General features: G+C 36.6%; 1 protein-coding gene across 1 annotated transcript in view; it reads right to left on the reverse strand.

The window, feature by feature from the left end:
• The window catches only part of LOC145671226 (cationic amino acid transporter 2-like), a 1,570,353-nt gene that overhangs the window by 950,130 nt on the left and 595,951 nt on the right, over nt 1-24,272 (reverse strand). The gene's annotated exons all lie outside the window — the stretch shown is intronic.

Below are 24,272 nucleotides of genomic sequence, written 5' to 3' on the forward strand. Positions count from 1 at the left end.
CGGTAATTGATGACTTATCATGATATTTGTGTTCTTTGTTAACTACTTTCTAAATATTATTCGTATTTATTTTGTATTAACTTATTTATTTTGTAAAAACTTATGTCATCATCATCATCATAGGTATTCTGCCTTTATTGGCAGGTCACTTGCCGCAGCTGAGAAGCTTCCATGCTCCACGATCCTCCGCTAATATTTTCGTCTTCGCGTATGATCTTTCTGTTTTAATATCATCCATTAATTGTAGTCTCTTTCGCCCCCTCCCTCTCTTTCCCGCCACCATACCCTCTAGGACGTCCCTCATGATACAATCTCTTCTTAGGCAATGTCCCAACCAGTTTCTCTTCCTCTTCCTAATAATATCTAAAAGTGTTCTTTTCTCACCCACCATTTCTAACACTCTCTCATTCGTTTTCCGCTCTACCCAACCAATTCTTTCCATTCTTCTCCACACCCACGTTTCGAAGGCTTCCAGTCGATTTTCGTCACCCTTACGCAATGTCCACGTTTCCGCCCCATATAGCACAACACTCCACACGAAGCATTTTATGAGTCTTTTTCTCAACTCTTTGTTCAAGGTCCCACAAAACAGACTTTTCTTTCTTTTAAAGGCTTCTTTCGCCATTCCTATCCTTGCTTTTATTTCACTTATGTAAGTTATTGCAAAATAAATACAATTATTATTTAAAAAGTAGTTAACAAGGAACACAGATATCATGATAAGTCAACAATTACCGTTCAGTTTATTTTTCTAGTCTCTGATTTAACCAAGATTTTTGGGTAATTCAAATTTTGGCCACACTGCCATTTCTATGGATGGCTGCACTGATTATTCTTCCAATTCGTATTTTTAGGTGTAGAATAAAATTATCTATTATTTTGGTAAGCTACCTTTCATTATCTCTTTTCACTTACGAAAAACAGGCAAAAAAAATTGTTAGGTTTTGAAAAATATTTAGTAGTCTGCACCCTTAAATGCGCGAGTTTTGTTACCTACTCGCAGGGGTTACGTATTATTATTGATGAATAATATTTTATTAGTTTACTTTTCCACTCAAAAGTAGTTGGTTTAAGATTCATATTTCTTGTAAAATTATAACTTATTTTCGTGCTGAGAAGCATCTTTGACCGTTGATAGAGTCTGTGACTTTATTTTGCAGAATATTGACAGAAAAAGGGGGCACTTAATAGCAGTGGCGGAGTATTCAATGGCTTAGGGCTCCATCAAACCTTAATCTGGCTCTGCTTAATAGTGAAACTAAACCTTGGCAATGGGGAAGTAAGAGTCATTAAGTGGAGAGTCATATCTGTAGGGAGAGTACGGGCATGCATAGTTTCCAGTACTATACAATTATTTATTAAATTCGAACATGTGTTGAATATAGTTTACGGTGTTTCCTCCCCGGCAGTGGAGGGAATAGTCGCAACGTACTACATCAAAATAAAGCAAAGCAACCTCGAAGTGACATGTTTGCAATTCTATGAAATTATTGTTTACACACATTCAAGTTACATTGAACTTCAGTACTGACTTGTACGACTTACACGAATATGGTTAAAAATTTAAATTTTTCTTGACAAATTAAATGATGTTTTGTTATGATGAACTGTTTTACTAAATACTTTTGAAACCTTGTCTGATTAAGTAAATTTCCGTAATTAATTTTATTGCATAGTAATTTGTAGACGAAGATAGTCTTGTCATAAGCTTTACAATTGAATAATTTTACACTATATTCTTATATCAAATTCCCAATACAATTTTGTTTGATTAACCAATGTCTGAGAAGTGTCTAAGAACTTTTTGTTATGTTGATTCGATATTTATCGGTACTTGTGTGGAAGGTTATGATAGTGGGCAGCAGCTCTACCATTACCACACTGAGGCTGAAGATTATTGACATCGGTAAGGTTCAGATGTGGACAAAAACAGGCAGGGACAGGATGTCTTCTATGGCTGTTTTACTGCGAGCTGAAAGAACTTGGGACACCACCACCTTTCTCAGTCCCTAGAAAACAACGTGGAAAGACAAGAAAATGTAATATTAGGGAATACAACACTACTGTTTCACAGAGGGTCGTCCCCAGCAGTGGAGGGAAACAAAGCAGGGCCTCCTCGGTCGTCATCAAACGAAACCCCTGCAGAATGGGAATCTGGAATTTGCAATCGCTGTTACAGTGAGGTAAATTGGAAAACCTGGAGAAAGAAATGGAACGCATGAAGATAGATATCTTGGGGATCAGCGAAGTTAGGTGGCCTGATTGAGAAGACATGTGGAGCGAGGACTTCAGAATGATTTACTCAGGAGCTGAAAACCTTACAGCCGGAGTCGGTTTCGTGTTCATTAAGAAGATAGTACAGAAAGTTATAGGCAGCTGGAAATACAATGAAAGGATAGTAATGTTGAAGATAGCATCAGAACCGAGGAATATGACGATAATCCAAGTATATATGCCTGCATCAAGTTACACAGATGAGGAAGTAGAAGAAACCTATGAGCAAATAGAAGAAGTATTGATGAAAGTTCAAGACCAGGACGATTTAATCATCATGGGTAACTAGAACGCAGTAGTCGGCGAAGGCAAAGAAGAGAATGTAACTGGGAGTTTCGGCCTAGGAGAAAGGAATGCGAGAGGCGCACAACTAGTTGAGTTCTGCAAAAGGCATAATCTAACTGTAACAAAGAGTATATACTGGTCCGACAAACATTTAGCAATCAAGTGAAGAACAGTAAGATTTACCCAGGTGCAGACGTTGACACAGACCATAATTTAGTTTGAATGAAGAGCGAACTCCGACTAAAGAAGGAAAAACGGTAGCACCAAGATGGAACACAAGATGGAACACAATCAAGGTAAGAAGATATGAAAACACGAAAAGGAATATGCAACTGCAACAGAGAAAGAGACATCTAAGGTGGCTTTAGCGGGAGATGACATCAACTCAAAATGGGAAGCCATGAAAGCAGGGATAACAAAAGCAACCGACGAGCACATATGGAAGAGAAACGAAAACCCAATATAAACCATGAATAACAGCAGAAATATTGGAAATGATGGAGAAAAGAAGACAGTTCAAAATAATAAACAAAGAAGAAGAATACAGAAGGTTCAGAAATCACATCAATAGAGAAGTAAAGAAGGCCAGAGAAAACTGGATAAACAACTTGTGCAAGGAAATTGAGAAAAATATGGCCAAAGGCAATACAAAAACGGCATATAGAAATTTTAGAAAACAGTTAGGTGAGAAAAAGAAACGCACAGACATTATCGTAGACAAGGATGGGACAGCGCTAATAGAAGAGGAGTAGATAACAAGAAGATGGAAGGAATACATTGAAGAACTCTACAAAGGAGACAGAATGAAGGAAAAAGAGATAGAGACGAAGAAAGTCGTGGATGACAATGAATTAGAACCGTCAATTTTACAGTGCGAATTTGACAATGCTTTGAAGAAAATGTAGCATGGTAAAACCCAAGAAATAGACCAAATACCAACAGAAGTGATTAAGAATCTCGGAATAGCAGCAAAGAAGAAACTATTCAGTTTTATTAATGAAATGTATATATCGAGGAAAATACCAAGAGATTCCGAGAAAAGCATATTGGTCCCTATCCCGAAAAGAAAAGACGCACGGAAATGCGAAGAACACAGAACGTTAAGTTTCCTTTCTCGTGCATCAAAAATACTGTGCAAAATTATCGCACAACGCATAGAAGGTAAAATCGAAGAACGTCTATCGGAGAATCAGTTTGGATTCAGGGAAAAAAGGGAACAAGGGAAGCAATACTAAGTCTACGGTTGATCATGGAACAGCACATCAGGATAAACAAACCAATTGCGATAGCATTTGTAGATATAGAAAAAGCTTTTGACAACGTGGATTGGAATATTATGTTCAGAGCGTTGAAGAATCTGAAAGTGGATTACAGAGACAGAAGAATAATATTCCAACTTTACAGGAACCAGGCAGCTGTTATAGGGAGAGATGGGAAAGAAGCAAAAGTAAGGGAGTAAGGCAAGGATGTTCACTTCACCTCTCCTCTTTAATGTCTATACAGAAGAGGCTATGAAAGAATTCTTTGATAAAAAGAAGAAAGACGTCAAAGTAAATGGCCAGGTTTTCAGCACGACAAGGTTTGATGATGGCGTAGCACTGATAGCTTAGAACGAAAAGGACTTGCAGGAAGCACTTTCAAACTTGAGCGACCAACTGGAATAAACATGCAAAATGAAGATAAATAAGAAGAAAATCAAAGTGATAAAGTGCACAAGAACAGGACAGAAAGGAGCAAACATATGGTTAGATGGAAAAAAATCGAAGGAGTTAAGACGTTCCCCTATTTAGCAGTAGCGACTCGTAGTCTGTACAAGCACCGGTTGCAATGTTGTAATATCAAAGGTATGTAGGTACGCGCAAGTGTTCCCATCCCCCAGCATTCTTGAGTCTTATCCAAGAAATATTCAGGAAATATGAAGAGGAAAGTCTTTTAAGTTCTATTTGTATATTATTGATTAAATTATTTCTCTAATATTAATTTAATATATAAGCTATTTCCTTTTTTTTCAAACAACCACTATCAATGTATGTTTATACACTATTTATATACGAAACCTCTACACTCATGTTATTGAACACGAGATAAATCGAATATATAGTGTGTGCTGTAAGCCACGAATGATGGCGTTAATCCGAAAAGCAGAAAAAAAGGCAAGAAAATTGCATGCACGCAGTTAAACAAAATTATTTAATTATATAAACTATGCATTATTTCAGAATGGAAGGTCTTTCTTCGATCTTTCGGGCTTCAAATTTTTCTATTACCTTATTGAAATCTGAAATGCTGCTCGCCAAGTTTCTCTGAATAGAAAGCATCGCTACCGTAATTATTTTCCGCTTTATTTTCTTTGGGGTCCAGAAACACCTCTCTCCTCCGACAATATGCATTTTGTTAACATTTCTTTGTATAAATATACGGAACAAAAAGTCCATTTTCAGGAACCACGTATTTTTTGTCTGTAAAGAAGCATGAAATCTAAGATGTTTTCCTTTGAAAATGAAAAAAAAAAAAAAATAATTTAACATTCCAGCAAATTAGGCTAAAGAAGACAGATGAGTATTGGAAGTGAATGATTTGATATTAATTTATGCTCTCCGCCGGAAATCGAACACGGAATCATGTGCACGAAAGACACAGAGCTAGAAATTAGACCAGTAGTAAGACATTTTCTTCTTTAAGACTCGATTGACGCCCCCCTCCCCAGAATAGGATTTTTTAAAAAATAAATCTTATCCCAAGAATTTTCACCTATGTATTATAAATGTTAAATAAAATCTATTGACTTCAAACGACCGCCCCCCCAAACTTTCAGCCTGGATCCGTCCCTGCTACCACCAGACTTATATTTGTTCTTTGCGAGTTTATGTTTTGAGAATAACTTCTTTCTTCCACGCATCTGTATCTTCCTCACCCTATCAATTGAGTCAAGCGCTGCTAAGCGGAGGAATTCGTAACTATTACAGAAGCTGACCAGTTGTGGCAGAAATTGCAACCGCAAGGGACCAATACGGGAAGATAGGAGCGTTGCAAGAATAAATCCACTTCCCCATGTTAAGAGATAGGAGCTCGCTGCCATATGCTCAATGTTACTGCTTCCAGTGGCAACGTTCGCTGCCACCGGAAAGGTAAATCTCTCTCTTTCTTTCCGTTTTTTTAATTGACTTTTTTTCAGAAATGCATCAATACTGTTTTGCGCTCAAGAGCAAAGGTTTATTTTTTACTGATACACTACTTTAACACTTAAAAATATTTTTAGTATTAAAAAAAATATCCGGTTGCACAACCATGCAACATATAGTACCAGCCGCCACTGCTATTTAGGAAGTCTAATATCTTCGTACGGAAGAAGTGAAAAAGACGTGAGTTCTAGAATAGCACAGGCTAAACAAACATTCTATAGGACAAGAGGACTGCTAACATCAAGAAATGTGTCGTTGGACGTTCGAAAATGAGTGGTGCTTTATGGATCAGAGACGTGGACATTGAGAAAAGCTAAATATCCAAGCTGGAAGCATTTGAAATGTGGTGTTGGCGAAGAGCGAAGAGGTATTCATATCATGGACCTAAAGGAAAAGAAATGAAAACTTACTAAAGAAGCAATGAAGGACGACAGATCATGAAGGTAATAGGAAAAGAAGAAACAGCATGCTTGGCCACCTTATTCGACACTTCGATTGGATCACCGTGCTGATAGAGGACAAAGGTAGAAGGCAAACCAGGAAGAGGAAAACCAAGGATAGAATATCTTGATGCATTTACGAAGAAGAGATTTTATCAAAGTATAAAAGAGCTCTCCCAAGAGAGAGAAAAGTTTTAAAATTTCCATTTTGCCCACCAACCTATGGTTGAGGTGAACAAGAAGAAGTGTGTGGAAGGTTGCCATATAACATTAGAGTATTCTAATTTAAGACATACATACATATTATACAGAGATTTTACGAATTGATGCTAATAGGATAATAATCCGTTTATGATCTTTTCTTAAGCGTATGTATATAAGGTTTTCGTGGCCTAGACTCCAAATACCAGAAAAGTTTGTCTGTAGAACATCAACATGTTTTGTGTTATCTTCTCCGCTCATGTCTTCTAATTCTGGACCCGCGGATACGGACACTGAACACACCATGTCCATATTAGTACTATACATTGAATGTATATTGAACATTTGCATTTGCTTTTACAGGATTGTGTTGTCCATAGCTTTACTGTTACCAAGTTTCAGGACACGGACAATGTCTCTGAGCACAACTTTTAGAATGTGGACACTTAAACATGTACTTATATTGGGTGTCTTTTACACATCAGTCAGTATGTCTATCTTTTATTGTTCCCTTTTCAGAACACGGACGCAGACATACCTTACGAGTTTTAGAATCCGGACTTCTATAGCTTAGCTAATAGGACAATTGTATTTCATGTATAGTCACAGTTTATTCGTCAGCCATTGTCCATCTACTTTGTCGCATTTTCAAATCACGGACACAGCCAGTCATTAGCGTATGATTCTCGGATACTTAGATAACCATCCAATTTGCACTTCTTTCAACACGAATATTAGTTTCAAAATCAGGATAATATTGGACTTTGTTCAAATATATTTCATACGGTTTTGAATACGGACTTATTACTAGAATATAAAAGTTGTTCCCTTATATACAGGTGAAGTTTATGACTTTTCAAGGTTCCAGACAGAACAATATATTACTCTTAGGATCGGGATAATTCTAGTTTTAGAAAAGTGTAATTATTTATATGTGATGTAGACACAGACAATTTGTTTAGATATTAGTTACAGAATCTGGACAAGTGAGTGGACACTGTGCTTATTTATGTATGATGTATAGTAAACACTTGTAATGTCCGAACAGTCCCTTGCATACTTATCGAATATTGATGATACATTTATAGCTTGCTACATGAAATGATTTGAAATTTAATTATTACGTCGCCATACATACGCATTCTCACATTTTCGCGTGTATTCACTGTGTTTTTTTCTTTCATGTCGTATCAGGTATTATATTATTTCCTGTAGACTTGGGACAATTTCTATTTTTGAATTAGCATTATGATTATATTATTCAACTAATTGTAACAACGTCGTATTTTATTCCCAGTTTAATAATGAAACGAGAATAATAGCAGCTGGAGGGATACTCATGATCCCATATTATTTTTTTCCTATGTTAATGATGAATGTTGTTTCATATATTTTGATTAATTTATTTGATACTCTCAAGTGAAATTTGTGAAATTACGCAATTAAACTTCATTTCAGTAACTTTATACAAGATGGAGTTATGATATACGTAAAATAAAGGTCTGAATAGTACTCAAGTCCCGATTTGGGTATTTCTTCTAGTCCTCACTCGCCCTCACCCTCATTTTCACTCATCCTTAGTGTTTCCCACAAAACGAGAAGTACGTTTTCAAATTCGAGAAAAAATGAGGAATTTCTCAAGTCTTGTGGGGAACTCTATTCACCCAAGACTTAGATCTCAAACACTGTTTTAGTGTTACACGATTCATAGTAAAAAGAAATATAAATAGGAATACTAGTAGACCTCGGCCAATGTTGGAAACACCAAGATCTTTTACATGCAATATGTGTTGAGATGACAATTTTACAGAACAAAAAATGTGGATATAGTAATATCTTATAGTACACATGTAAAAACGAAGGTACAAACAATTAAGTGGACATATGTGCCCGTAAGTAGTCGAAATATTAGCATACGTAGTCTGACGTTGGTACCTTACACTGTAATCATTATAGCCTGGATTTATATGCAAAATGCATATTTATAATAACATGATGCAGAAACGTATGGAAAATGTTTTTTTTTCTTGGACGGACTTGCAAGGATTCGTTTGAGACACATTTGTTGGTGCATATAAGTGCATATTTTGAGTTAATTTCGATGTGCATGCATATTATGGCGAGGTACAAGCTATACAATTTCGCAAATGGGGTGAAATACGTTTCTCTATAAACAAAATAGCTTTTTACCTAAAACAGCTAGGGGGCTCAAATTTGGTTTATAGGTGCCTTAGGTCAATACCGAGATCCAATAACCGAATCAGCCATCTAGGTTCACTCTCAAGGTCAAAAGTTCAAATTATGGAAAAGTTTTCTAAAATCTATAGAAAGAGATGCTACAGTGACCTTAGAAAGGATATACGTAAGCAGATGATGCACAATTACCTGCACAAAATACAAACACCTATCGGTCACATTGAAGAGTAAGAAAACTATTTTTTTTTTAGAACATCACTATTTGTGCTTGAAAAGTTTTTTTTCTTTTTCTTTTTTTCTTTTCTTTTTTTCTTTTTTTTTCTTTTTTTTTTTACTTACAAGGGAGTCAGCGATCGCAATTGCAGTGGAGTTTTGGTTTGCATGAATATGTTTGGGGTGCTGATTACAAACATGTATAAATTAAGTGTCATTGTCAATTACACTGTTAGCTACGAAGATGCAATATTACGCTCACGGTGGATCATACGGAACATGATATCGTGACGTTAGTAACTGTATTCTTCGTAAGCAGTGTTTCTCTATCTAATATAGGTATGTACAGTGTATGTTTTGGTGGACACTCGCCGCGCTGTACTGAAGGTCACCGGACGAAGCGTCCAAGGCGACATCTAGGGGAACCAGAGAGAAATGAACGCATAAGAGCAAGGAACTCAGTATAATAGTAATTCTCGTTTGTGTTGCATCAACGACGGCTGTTAATCCGTCTGTGTGTGGTGTTACCGGCTTCGTAGTGCGTCACGTTATTCTCGCTATTAACGCAATCGTGTGATAATGAATCATGCAAATATAGTGAGCATTATTGTTAGCCATTACAAACACAAGAGAAGATCCACAGAAATTACAATAAAGGAGAGAAATGCACCTGCATTCATAATCAATGTGATAGATGAAACAGTGGCAGCCAATTGTAATAATATACATAACGAAAATACAAGACTATATTGAGGAATGTGAATACGCAGAAGAAGACTTGTCTGATTGTGAAGGACGTATAAATGATCCAGAACCTGATAGCGACGAAGAGTTGTTACGAAGTGCTGGAAGCCAGACGTCTGCTTATCTGCCAAGCCCACCGAAGAGAAAGAAGTGGGTTGATATATCTTTTGAAAAAGCATAGCGGATAATTGCATTCCAGGGTTGTGGGAAAACTAAACGATTAAGCTTCAATACAGTGCAGAAACGATATCGCATGGTGCAAGACATACATCATCTACGATAGTTACGTCACGTGGTAGAGAGAGGGGAGGCAGGCCAGCACTCAAAATTGCACTACTTGACAATTATGTAGCAGAAAAATTCAGGTTAGCGAGAACTATTCTAGGAGCTAATGTTCAGGACAGGATATTCGTGCTTCGGGTTTGGAAAAAGCCCGAGAAATAGAATTGACATGATTCACTGGATCTATCCATGGCTCGGTTGCAAGGTTTAAACAGAGACACCTTTTTGGCTCAAGGTCAATAACCACTAAAGCCTGGAATAAAAATGGTGACGTGCATGAAATATGTGAAGCGTTTTCCCAGGAGGTAATGTCCTTAATGAACACCATGGAACGTATACAGATTTGTAATACCGATCAAAGTGGTATACGGAAGGAACTTCACTCATCGCGAACTCTGCATTTCAAGGAAGAGAAGTCGATAAGAAGTTCGGTGCGGAGTGATCATGTGATAACTCATTCTTACTCCATCCAAGCCGTTGCGTCGGCAAGTGGATATGTGTTTCCAAAGATGCTGGTAATTTATCAGGAACCTATAGGTCAGTTTGGAGTGCGAGTAGTGCAACACATGCTGAAACCGCAAAATCTAGTTCAAGTTGACTCGAAGTCCGGCCTAATCACGAAACAAATCCTGACGCAAGATTTCTACTTTCCATTTGCGACGGAGGACTCTCTTCTTCTGGTTGATTCGCTCGGGACATATCATGACAGGACTCACATCGATGTTATTTGACCACAAAACATGGTGTGTATACACTCAAGACTATCCATCCTGGTTGCACACCTTACATTCAGCCATTTGATGTGCTATTGTTCCGACAGTTCAAGGCGGTGCTGAATCTGATTGAAGATCACATTATCCTTCACGATTATGAATTCTCACGATTTTCGAGATATTCAATTTCGTTGCTTCTGTATTCTACATAATCAGTTCTGTTCTCTAGTCTTCGCAGACTGTTCGGTACTCCTGGACTGTAGCTGTATATGGTGACTTCCGACTAGAGGTTTCAAACACCACCCGAACGTATTTTTGATGTTCAAATGCAGTGTGACTAGGGATGCGCACGAGTCGAGTCGAGTCGACATTTAAGCCTGTCTTGACTCGTCTCAAGAAAATGTTGTCTCGACTCGACAATATGTTTCTGTCTCGACTCGAAAATATGTTTATGTCTCGACTCGTGTCTCGACTCGACTCGAATTCGAGTCGAGACAAAATATACGAGTTAAAATACACGCACACATCAGCTAGACCATTATGACTACTTACATAATTGTCAGTATGTCGACCTTTGGCACGGATAACAACGGTGACACGTCTTGGCATGCACGCAATGATCCTTGGTAGGTTGCTGGAGAGAGTTGACACCACATATGGACACACAAGTCACCTAATTCCTGTGAATTCCGGGGAGGGGGCGATGCGCCCTAACGTTACGTTCAATCACATCCTAGACGTGTTCGATTGGGTTCAGATCCGGCGAGTTGGGGGGCCAGCAAATCACTTGGAAGTCGCTTCTGCGCTCCTTGAACCACTCCATCACACTCTTTGCCTTGTGACATGGTGCATTATCTTGTCGTAAAATGCTATTATTGTTGGGAAACATGGTCGTCATGAAGGGGTGTGCGTAGTCTGCAAGCAGTGTGCGATACGCCTCGGCCGTCATGGTGCCTTGCTCGAGCTCCATTAGACACATGGATGCTCACGTGAATGTTCCCCAGATAATAAATAAGCCGCAGCCAGCTTGTCTCCGTCCCGCAGAACAGGTGTCAAGGAGCTGTTCCCTTGGAATACGACGGATTCGCACCCTCCCATCGTCATGATGAAGATGTTATCGGGATTCATCAGACAATGCAACGCTATGCCACTATGCCAAGGTCCAGTGGCGATGGTCACGCGTTCATTTCAGTCGTAGTTGCCGATATCGTGGTGTTAATATTCGCACATGAATGAGTCGTCGGCTGTGGAGGTCCATTGTTAGGAGTATTCGGTGCACTGTGTGTTCAGACTAGTGTTGTGAAGGCCTGAAAAAAACCGGAAATTTTGGGTAAAAAACAGATTTTTACAGTTTTCCCGAACTTGGAAAAAAACGGAAAATTTGCGTAAAATTGAAATTTTCGAATATTGTATTATATTATGCTTTCAAAATTAAAACTATTTTCTATTTACTAGTTTAGACTTAAGATAATTGAGAAGTTATGTTTCTTGTATTAGAATAGGGAAATTTTGTGCACAAATCATCTAAACACTTCAAAGATAGCACCGTGATAGAACGGAGTTATGGCTACAAAAGAAACTAAAATATAATCCTAGTTAGCTTAATTAGTATAGACGCATTAAAATTATCTCGAGCAATCTTATGAAGTTTCCCTTTGATGGCAGGGAAGTGTTAAAATAACGGGGCCAGAATCATTTTATTTAATATGTTAAATTAAACATGCATTTTATAGAGATGTCTTCCTTGTTCTATATAAAATTTCCGGAAATTTTGAATCTATTAGAAAAATCATTTGTCCGGAGATATTGGCAAAAACAGGAAAATATAGTTTAAAAACTATTTCTTGGCCTGATGCTAGTCATCTTACTTGCTGTAACATGTCTGCAGCATATACAGCAGGAAGTCGAAAATCCGAACTAATTGGGACCACAGGTATTTCGGATTTTCGAAAATGACCAAGAAAATGCGATTTAGGCTTACATATACTGTACGGTATGTTCTTTTATCGATACAGTGGTTATTCAGTACATACAATAATTACAATACCGTACGAAAGGCTACTTACATTTAATGTATCTGAAGAACCTCCTCGCACACTAAATTACACTGATCTTGTAAGTCACACTTAAAACTTACAGGCCTAACAGAAAATAAAAATATGTATGACAAACAATTACGTACGAATGAACTTTTGTAAAATCCCTGACTTCACACAACGTGAACAGATACACTATTGTTTGTTTACCAATAGCGTTATATTAAGACAAAATGTAAAAATCTTCTAGGGACCGAGTTCGGATTTCTGACGTTCGGATTATCGACGTCTTACTGCATATACAATGTATTTCGCTAACGGAAAAATAACTAAAGCAACAAGTGTTAATTCTACTTTTTATTTTTCTGATTTCTGGTAAAATTCCTCTTTATTCTTTGTATATTTTTCGAATAACTCAAAAAGAGAGATGATCTTATTTACATATAAACACATATACCGCACAAGTGAGTAAATTTGAGCAGCGAGAAATATATTAAAGGGTTGAGTATCTGAAACTTCCGTTCGTTATTATTACAAACTAGCAGAATACCCGTTCTTCCCACGGAGAGAATATGTTTCATTTTGGGTACAAAGGGAACCAAAAGTGTCACCAATGAACTTATGGAGCCCGAAAACTATGAATTCGACATTAATATCGGTAATTTTCAATTACCTTTACATGTCACCATTATCCCTTAGAGTACTAATGGGACTGAATTTAGATTTAAACGGCCGGAAATGTCACTGTTCATCTCAGCGACCCCGAAAACTATCGATTCGATACGAATATCTGTCATTTTTCCCCCTCTCCTCTTCCCAAAAGTTGCACCATCAAAGTGAAATAATAAAACACATCCTGAACCTCATCTATGTTGAAAATTTTATCGAGATCGGTAAAATTTCCAAAAATTTTGAAGCCATTAATAAAAAAAAATAATTCGTTAGGAAATATTAGCAAAAACTGGAAAATATAATTTAATGGAAAATATAATGCACTCGGTCTACATTTGAATTTTTCAAAGTGTGAAGTTGGATTTCTTGGGTCAGATGAAGCCAAGTTCGACCTATTATTTAAAAAAATTGACGACGCTGCCCCAGGAATACGTCTTCTAACTAACCAGGTTGAGGCGCCGCTCTCACAAAGGAAGCATTTACCAATCTCCTGTTAAGCAAAATATCGAAGTTAGAATATTTTTTGTCTCGTCTCGCCTCGATTTCTGTCCATGCAGCTTTCTTTCTTCTACGTGCCTCTTTATCGATCCCTCGTTTAAACTACTTCTTAAGATGCTTTCCATCTTGGAATGAGACTCCACTACTGGAAAAATATGATCTTATCCTTAGAATGGGTCTGGAGTCAATTTTGAACTGCTCCTTGAGTGATGACTCTTGGATGATTACGTGTTAGATTAGGAGGTCTTGGTATTCGACGAACCGTTGATATGGCGATTCCTACCTTTTTAGCGTCCTACCACGGATCTCTTTGTTTAATTGAGGCTCTCCTTCCACAAGGTTACCACCTGGACCCAGATGAAATAGTTCAAGAAGGCTCAAGTAAATGGATAAATATAACAGATACAGACCTTCCAGAAATCAGCAAAAGAGGTTTTCAAGCATCTTGGTACACACCAATAGCAGCACATTTTCATGAACTTCTTTTACAATCCGTTACTGTTCCAGAAAATGTTAGAAAAAATGAGAAGAGGCTTTGAAGAATATGGGATGAAAATAAATGTTAGAAAGACAAAAGCCACGGTGATTGGAACAAAGGGGTCTGTGTCAAATATAAAAGTAGGAGGGGAGAAAATAGAACAAGTGAATAGTTTTCGATACCTGGGTAGTGTTCTTAGTAATGACATGAAATGCGAACGTGAAATAAAAGCAAGGATAGGAATGGCGAAAGAAGCCTTTAAAAGAAAGAAAAGTCTGTTTTGTGGGACCTTGAACAAAGAGTTGAGAAAAAGACTCATAAAATGCTTCGTGTGGAGTGTTGTGCTGTATGGGGCGGAAACGTGGACATTGCGTAAGGGTGACGAAAATCGACTGGAAGCCTTCGAAAGAATGGAAAGAGTTAGTTGGGCCGAGCGGAAAACGAATGAGAGAGTGTTAGAAATGGTGGGTGAGAAAAGAACACTTTTAGATATTATTAGGAAGAGGAAGAGAAACTGGTTGGGACATTGCCTAAGAAGAGATTGTATCATGAGGGACGTCCTAGAGGATATGGTGGCGGGAAAGAGAGGGAGGGGGCGAAGGAGACTACAATTAATGGATGATATTAAAACAGAAAGATCATACGCGAAGACGAAAAGTTTAGCGGAGGACCGTGGAGCATGGAAGCTTCTCAGCTGCGGCAAGTGACCTGCCAATAAAGGCAGAATACCTATGATGATGACTGTTCCAGAGGATAAAGCTAGGCTTCTTGCTGCATCCCCCCATGCTGGGGCATGGTTAAATGCGTTACCTTCCCCCCAATTAGGTCTTCACATGTCTAATGAAAACTTCCGAATCGCAGTAGCCTTAAGACTAGGTTCAGATGTTTGTGAGCCACATCGCTGTCCAACTTGCGAGGATCAAGTTACCCAACGCGGCCTGCATGGCTTCTCATGCATGAAAAGCATAGGCAGGAACACCAGACATTCATCTGTTAATGACATCATTTTGCGAGCCCTCACAACGGCAGGAATTCCTTCCATTCGTGAACCGTCAGGCTGTTGTCGTTCTGATGGTAAACGACCTGACGGCATGACATTAATACCTTGGATGAGAGGCAAATCACTAGTTTGGGATTTTACATGTTCGGACACATTTGCCCATTCAAGCCTCCCATTGACTGTTATGAATGCTGGAGAAGTTGCTAGATGTAGAAAGGTACAAAAGGAAAGGAAATACAACAATCTCCTCGACAAATTTATTTTTGCTCCAATATCCATCGAGACCAGTGGGGCATGGGGTTCTAGAAGCCTTGATTTTATCAGAGAGGTAGGCAGACGCATATCTATCGTTTCTGGAGATGTTCGTTCAGCGTCTTCTTAGTACAACGTATATCCATTGCGGTCCAACGTGGCAACGTTTCGTTAGTTCCTGGTACGTTGCCGCCTGGAAGGGAACTGGAGGAGATATTTCTTCTCTAGTAGAGTAAAGCGGGGCAAAAGGTCGCACTTAATGTTCAGCATGCTATTGCTGCTATACCAAAAACAGTATTGAGATGATCCATAATTGTTATTTTTTCTCGAAAGCCATGTGAAATGAATCTTTCTATAAAGCATATATAAATATGATAAATTAATATATTGTTATTTTTCTTCGTTAATTATTTTCAACTTCGTTAATTATTTTCTATTCGTTATTCTTTCTGTGCATAAAAATTATGTAGTTACATTTTACTGATTATTACACTGTATTTCATATAAACATAAGTGAATAGAAGGAAACATGTAAAATAAATAAAGAAAATAATTGTAAAAAAATAAATAAAAAATATTTCTTCGTCTGATGCTAGTAATCTTACTTGCTGTAACATATTTGCAGCATTATACAATGTATTTTGCTAACAGGAAAAATACTTAAAGCAACAGGTTTTAATTTTACTTTTTTAGTTTTCGGATTTCTGGTAAAATCCTCCCTCTATTATTTGTATGCTTTTTCGAATAACTCAAAAAGAGATATAATCTTATTTACACATACACACATATACTCACAAGTGAGTAAATTTGAGCAGCGAGAAATATATTAAAGGTTTGAATACGTGAAACTTCCGTTCGTTATTATTACAGACTAGCAGAATACCCGTTCTTCGCACGGGGAGAATATGTTTCATTTTGGATACAAAGGGCACCAAAACTGTCACCAATAAACATATCGAGCCCCAAAACTTTGAATTCGACACTATATCGGTAATTTTCAATTACCTTTACCTATTCCCATTCCCTCTTAATAGTACTAATGGGACTGAATTTTTGGATTTAAACGCACCTGTTAATCTCAGGGACCCCGAAAAGTATGAATTCGACCGCCATTTTCGATCAGGTATATCTATCTATCTATCTATCTTACTCTCTCTCTCTCTCTCTCTCTCTCTTTATATATATATATATATAGTGTTTTTCTTTAATGTTGGCTGTATACCTTTCAGGGTAATAATAATAATAATAATAATAATAATAATAATAATAATAATAATAATAATAATAATAATAATAATAATAATAATAATAATAATAATAATAATAATGAGCACAATATATAGCACAATTAGCTCCCAATGTTCAGACTTCAAACCCAACACTTTTGAGTAGAACAGCGTTTTCATAAAAGATAATTGAAATATAAGCACGTACGCAGAATTTTTTCGGAAGGAAAAGTGATATGAAATCTTTAAAATTTACGTCCCACGATTATGCCGGTTAGGCTAAAGGAGACGGTGATAATGAGAAATGAATGAAATGGTGTAATGAAGAAAGTGGAAGGAAACGGAAAATCCCGAGAAAACCTACGAGCGCGTTGTATGTCCACTACAAAGTCCACACGGCACTAGCTGGGATCGAACCAGGGACTCCAAGCACCGGAGGTAAACGCCCTACTACTGAGACACCGCGCCCCCTGTTTATTTCGGATTGTTCAAATTTATTCCGGAGGTTCAAGTTCAATTTGAGGATAATTTATATTAAAATTTGTAAACTTGCCCCTAGAATTAGACTAAATTTGGACCAAAGTGAGGATTTCGTGGGGTACTGACCCCCAAATTCCACCCCCTGCGATCGTCCCTGTTGAAATATCTACGTTTTATATCCTATTCCAGACAGCAACGTAAATTACGTAAAGACAGCATAATATTTTAACACATGGTTCATAGGATAAGAAATGTACTCACATGCTCCTTGGCAATTTTAAAAAAGCAACTATATTTTTTCTCACATCTGGTGATAACTACTCGCCGTTCCTCTACACACTACACACTTCTATGTACGTTTAAGATTCAATTAAAATTTTTATAATTCGAAAATATTTACACCTTTCTTTTCTGTCACACCACGCAACAAATCACACGACCAACTAAATGAAAGATACTTCATTGCTGAAAATTCATCCCACCACGTTTTAGTGTCTCCGAAACCGAAGCTGCTTGCAAAATGTTCAGATTCACAGGATCTCTTAAGCCGCTGTGGTCGGAACTTCAAACTTTTCCACTTGTAGTTGAGCGCAGACTCGAGAGCGCGACGAGTTGAAGTTGCTTCTCAATGCGGAAAAAAACTAAGATTTTAGACAGAAAGCTTGGTTTACAAAATTGCTTTTCTCAACGTGTCCGCAAGTAACAAAAGTGAGCAGGCTTCGATATCCAAAGAAGTTTCAGCCAAAGCATACAAAGAAACAACATAGTTTCGATAACATCTGTGTGGTCTTTCGGTAGGCTACACATACCGTAAGAAACTAAATCCTAAATTGTAAAATTGGTCGGAGGAACGGGTAGTTTGGACTGCGCCCGATGCCAAAACAAAATACTCATAGCCGGCTTGTATAGATAATTGAATTGAAATTTTGTAGAATTTCTGCATCTTGAATGCACATTTCCATTTACTGAATGCCCATATCGTGTATGTATATATGTGTGTGTGAGAGAGAGAGAAAGAGAGAGAGTCTGCCTTTTGCTCTACTTTGCCCCTTATTGCTTTATTTATTTCAGGAATTAACCCCTCAACTTTCCATCTCTATGGAATGGCCATTGAATTAGCGACAGACAAATTTGTTGTGAGACGTCAATCTTTTCAGAAAAAAATCTGGTCGGTTCAGAGCCTTTATGGTTTATATTACCGTGCGAGAAAGGAATGAACAAAGAGAAGCGCGAGGGAAAGATCCCTGAATATTATTAACTGGCTTTAAGAAGGAACAACAATTCGCAGCTTCTTCTCCTGAAAGAAAAAAGAAAACGAAAGCAAACAAACAAAAAACTCTGATTTTCAATAAACTTATACATTTACTATTTGGTATTTTTTTAAGTTTCTTGTCAACCCATTTTTAAGACAGGAAAGGAAATATTCCGATACCATTAAAAGGTGCCGTTATGCTGGACCGTTGCGTACCGACAGAAAAAATCGATATATATATCTATATCTATCTATCTATCTATCTATATATATATATATATATATATATATATATATATATATATATATATATATATATATATATATATATATATATATATATATATATATATATATATTGTCAACTCCCCTGTGTGGTGCCTTTAAAATCAAATGCCAGACTAGTCAGACTAGTAAAAGTAAAAGATAAAATGAATATGAGAGAATCAAAAGACACAATTAAAAGTTAAGTAATTGCAGAATTAGGTTAATGAAATAAATTTCAAAATTGTGTTATTCCAGTATTGTTGTGGTTATGTCAGTTGTAAATGCAGACGTGTGTATGTGCAATATTGTGATTACGTAGAATAACAAAGTTGAAATGCTGTGTCAGAAATGTCGTGAGAGTAAGTTTTAATGTTTATGTTATTATTTGTCAATTGTTCACAATTGTTCACATCAACACAAATTTTAGGAAAGGACAAACATTACCAGATCACAATGTACGGAGTCAGACTTTTTTCTCTACATCAGCGTTTCCCAACCGGTGTGCCGTGGCACACTGGTGTGCCGCGAATGGGCCGCTGGTGTGCCGCGACGAAATCGAGGTTGTTGTCTCGTAGTCGTGTATTGTCAAGATTTTATGCACTTAAAGAACAACTTCTATTCTTTCTGCCAGAAGAAAGTGAAAATGTCGATTTCCTTAGTGATGATTCTTGGTGCAATAAAGTTACTTTTCTTACCGACATATTCCAAACATTGAATACGCTGAACAAATGCATTCCGGGAAAAAAGGAAAATATCCATCATCACAAATTTCATAGCGTTTTTTTAGGTAGGGAAAAGAAGTAGGAATCATATCCGCAACTTTATTCGCTATCCGCACAGAAACGAAATATATATCCGCTCATACCCGTTTTGATGCGGATATCCGCGCAGACCTCTACTCATTTCAGACACATTGTCTTTTTTGTGTACCAGTGTTGAGAAGTATTTTCCTACGCTTCAGTTTAATTCATTTGACTGGGTGAGGGACTCCTTTGCGCCTTCTGTTCTACAGTCAGCAGAATAAAATGTACAGGAAAAAAGTGAATTGGTCGATGTGAAGACTGACCGAGGTTTGAAGCTCCAGCACTCACAACAAGACAAGGCATCATTCTGGATTTCTCTCCGGAGAGAATATCCAGCTATTTCTACAAAGTTCATATTCCCTTTTCTATATCCTACTTAAGTAAAGCAGAATTTTCTGCAATGAACACAATCAAGTGTAAGAACGGGTCACAAGTGTTAACTCCGGAACACGACATGAGGGTGTGTTTAACAACTATCAGTAATTTTGCTTCGTGCACCAACTTGTTTCACGAATTTTTGAAAAACTGTAACCTTCATATATTATTATTAAACAATTGCAACTTTCAATAGATATTATTGAAATAATGTTACATTACTAATATTATTGAACAATTCTAACCTTCATAAAATATTTAAAAATTGTAACATAGATCAACGATGTTAATAAATAATAAGTTTCATACTGTGTTTCTTTTCTGTACATTTTTAACGTTGAAAAAAGTATTTGTTATAATTGTTATGACCATGATTGCTCCTTTATTGTTGCAGAATATTTTGGAACTTGGAATATTAAAATATCATTCATTCCTTTCGGTAAACCAAACATGTATACAAATTACCTGCATTTGTGTTATTAAAGTACAAGAGATTAGTTTGTTCGTTCGTTGTTTAGTGATCTTCCTTCTTAGTGAAAGGTGGGATACAGTTTCCGAAAATTAAAGTGTATTTTTAAAAACCTGAGTCCTATATTTCAGTGCAATTGTTCTCTATTTTTAAATTAAAATGAAAAATAAGCATAATGATTTACTACGGGGAGAAAAACAGCGATTTTACCTGTGAGAAGATTAGCAATCACAGAAAAAAAAAATACCACGAATTATTTTATATTTACGAATATAATAATAATAATAATAATAATAATAATAATAATAATAATAATAATAATAATAATAATATATATGTGAGTGTGCCGCGAGAATTCAAGTTACACCCGTAGTGTGCCGCAAGTTGAAAAAGGTTGGGAATCGCTGCTCTACATGATGACGAAAAACGAATAGCAAACACATACCTTCAGGATAGATGATGATGTCGTTAGGAAGCTAAGGTGCAGCTGAGTAAACTTCAACTAAACTCCAACTGTGCTGCTGATATATTCCAAAGTGGAACAATTGTAAAACTGGTATTACAGACTAGTTCACCATAGCTTAAGAACTGTCTCAAAGTAAATCTCGTAGAATTATAAAATGTCAAATGACTAAACTAAGAGTCTCTTCTTCGTTGAGTGATCGTCTGAGACCTCTCTCCGTCGAATCATCACAATCTCATTTTCCTAGAGTATTTATGTCAAACCTGTTACTCTCCAAACTGCCACCTTGCTTCACGTTGCTCCACGTGTTTGCTATCTCATTGCCGAAATTCACATTTCTGCAATGATCATCAAGTAGACAAAATCTCCAGACGTCTATCTCCGTAATCTGACAATTTTGTCACATCCTAAAATTTGTGTTGATGTGAACAATTGTGAACAATTGACAAATAATAACATAAACATTAAAACTTACTCTCACGACATTTCTGACACAGCATTTCAACTTTGTTATTCTACGTAATCACAATATTGCACATACACACGTCTGCATTTACAACTGACATAACCACAACAATACTGGAATAACACAATTTTGACATTATTTCATTAACCTAATTCTGCAATTACTTAACTTTTAATTTTGTCTTTTGATTCTCTCATATTCATTTTATCTTTTTCTTTTCAATCCAATTATTAAAATTTTAGAAATAAAATCTCTTTAACTTCAATCCCTCAACAGGGCCCCCTTTGAAACTCAAAGGTGCTTCGCGTCTGATCCAATCGAAACCTGAGATTGGAAAATACTACATAAAAAGATACAAACATACAAATAATATATTATAACCATATTCCTTCACAGTAAATGAAATCATAAAATATTAACAAAAATAAAATCAAAGCATAAAATACAAAATTAAATATTTACAATTTCGCGCATTAATTTGCGTCATTGAAAGTATACAATCTTTAGAAAAACATTATCCTGCCACCTGTTGGCTTATTTACATACTACAAGCACTTAGATGCTTGGTGAATATTTTACACATTGCTCTTTTCATAAGTATATATACCGGTATGTATTGACAGAGTCCCACATGGAAATTTAATTCCCATGCATTGTCTCCAACTAATATATTTTTATAGAATTATCATAGTTTTGCAGTTCACTTGACCACATTATAAAGATATACTGCATCGATTATTAATTTTGACTTCCACACACTGAAAATAACTTTTAACTATATATGTATCACAGTCTGTCACCAATACTTAATTATTTTCTCTGTTTTCTACCGTCACCAAATTTTATATCACCATAACCACTTATAAAATCATGATAATTTAGTATCATGTCCTTGGCAACATTTGTCGATCTCCGTAAACTTGCTGAGTTCGAATTTTACCGCTTGGCCTTGAACGAAATTAAAAAGTCATTTCCATCCGCATTGTGCGTCTTTTGTCGTTACGAACTACATCCACTTACGCAATTATTTGCAATTTTTCATTAATTTCACAGTTATATTATTGATAACTCACACGGTATCACATACACCTTACTAGATTTTGCGTCCTTGTCCACCAATTGTGTTTTTACTTTGTTCTCGGTTTGTGAACAACAAAAATTATAGTGTTCGGACGTACTAGTGGAATCCGCTGCATTCTCTGTATGTGTAGTGATATCTTCTTGATGTTCGTTATGCTGTTTGCTATTAGTTTCATCATTTTGTGAAATAATCATTCTCTGCAAGTTGTGATCTGGTTTTCTGTGATTAATATTGTCAAGAATAGTGTGTGTTTTTATATCTTCGTGTGTTAACTTGTGTGTGTGTTTTCTACAACTCTTATTTACTCTCCCATAGATTGGAACAGAGAAATAGTGTTTACTAGGTGGGCCTACAATAGGTTGTTCATATACACTTTCAGAGTTAGTCTCGCTTCTTGTACTAACCATCTTACAGTTTTTGCTATCTAAATTCCTTATTTTAACTAAAATATAGGCTGTAACCATATTAATTACGATTACTAGTATGACCAGTAAGACAATCGCAACGTAAAAACATAACTTGCTACTGTCCATTATTCCAATAATCTGTAATAAACAGAGGAAAACTATAATCTGTATTTACTTGATGATATTGTCAATTAATTGTAGATACTTAAAAATATTTCTTATTCTTCTGTCTAACTACTAGTTTGATTGTAAATATACAATCTTGTTTATTGTACGATAGGCATTTTTTCTGTTCTAAATTTTTCATTACATTTCCTTACGCATACCTTTTGCGTCCTTGATGCAATGTTTATCTTATTGTTCTCCTATTATATGTAACTTCTCATATTACTAAACTACTATCTTGTAGAGACCTGCACGGGCCGGGCTCGGCCCGAGGCCCGAACTAGTCTGTCTGTAAACTAGTCTGTAATACCAGTTTTACAATTGTTCGACTTTGGAATATATCAGCAGCACAGTTGGAGTTTAGTTGGAATTTACTCAGCTGCACCTTGGCTTCCTAACGACATCATCACCTATCCTGAAGTTATGTGTTCGCTATTTGTTTTTCGTCATCATATAGAGAAAAAAGTCAGACTCCGTAGATTGTGATCTGGTAATGTTTGTCCTTTCTTCGCACAACAGAATACACTTGAACATTACAAATAATTATTGAAAATACAATGATTTTAAACTTCAATTGTCATGTGCTTACTTTTAGAAATAATAATTGTACTTTCCCGGACATTACAGAAAATGTCAGGAGGACAATCTCCCTGTGTCTCTGAGTTAAGCATTTGCTTTTAAAGGCACCACACAGGGGGCTTGACATGGTGGAGGCGCCGGGAAAGTACAATTATTATTTCTAAAAGTAAGCACATGACAAGTGAAGTTTAAAATCATTGTATTTTCAATAATTATTTGTAATGTTCAAGTGTATTCTGTTGTGCGAAGAAAGGACAAACATTACCAGATTACAATCTACGGAGTCTGACTTTTTTCTCTACATGATGACGAAAAACGAATAGCAAACACATACCTTCATGATAGATGATGATGTCGTTAGGAAGCTAAGGTGCAGCTGAGTAAACTTCAACTAAACTCCAACTGTGCTGCTGATATATTCCAAAGTGGAACAATTGTAAAACTGGTATTACAGACTAGTTCACCATAGCTTAAGAACTGTCTCAAAGTAAATCTCGTAGAATTATAAAATGTCAAATGACTAAACTGAGAGTCTCTTCTTCGTTGAGTGATCGTCTGAGACCTCTCTCCGTCGAATCATCACAATCTCATTTTCCTAGAGTATTTATGCCAAACCTGTTACTCTCCAAACTGCCACCTTGCTTCACGTTGCTCCACGTGTTTGCTATCTCATTGCCGAAATTCACATTTCTGCAATGATCATCAAGTAGACAAAATCTCCAGACGTCTATCTCCGTAATCTGACAATTTTGTCACATCCTAAAATTTGTGTT

The sequence above is a fragment of the Thermobia domestica genome, chromosome 15 (genome assembly GCF_964235325.1).
Source record: "Thermobia domestica chromosome 15, izTheDome1.hap1.1, whole genome shotgun sequence".
Taxonomy (NCBI): Eukaryota; Metazoa; Arthropoda; class Insecta; order Zygentoma; family Lepismatidae; genus Thermobia; species Thermobia domestica.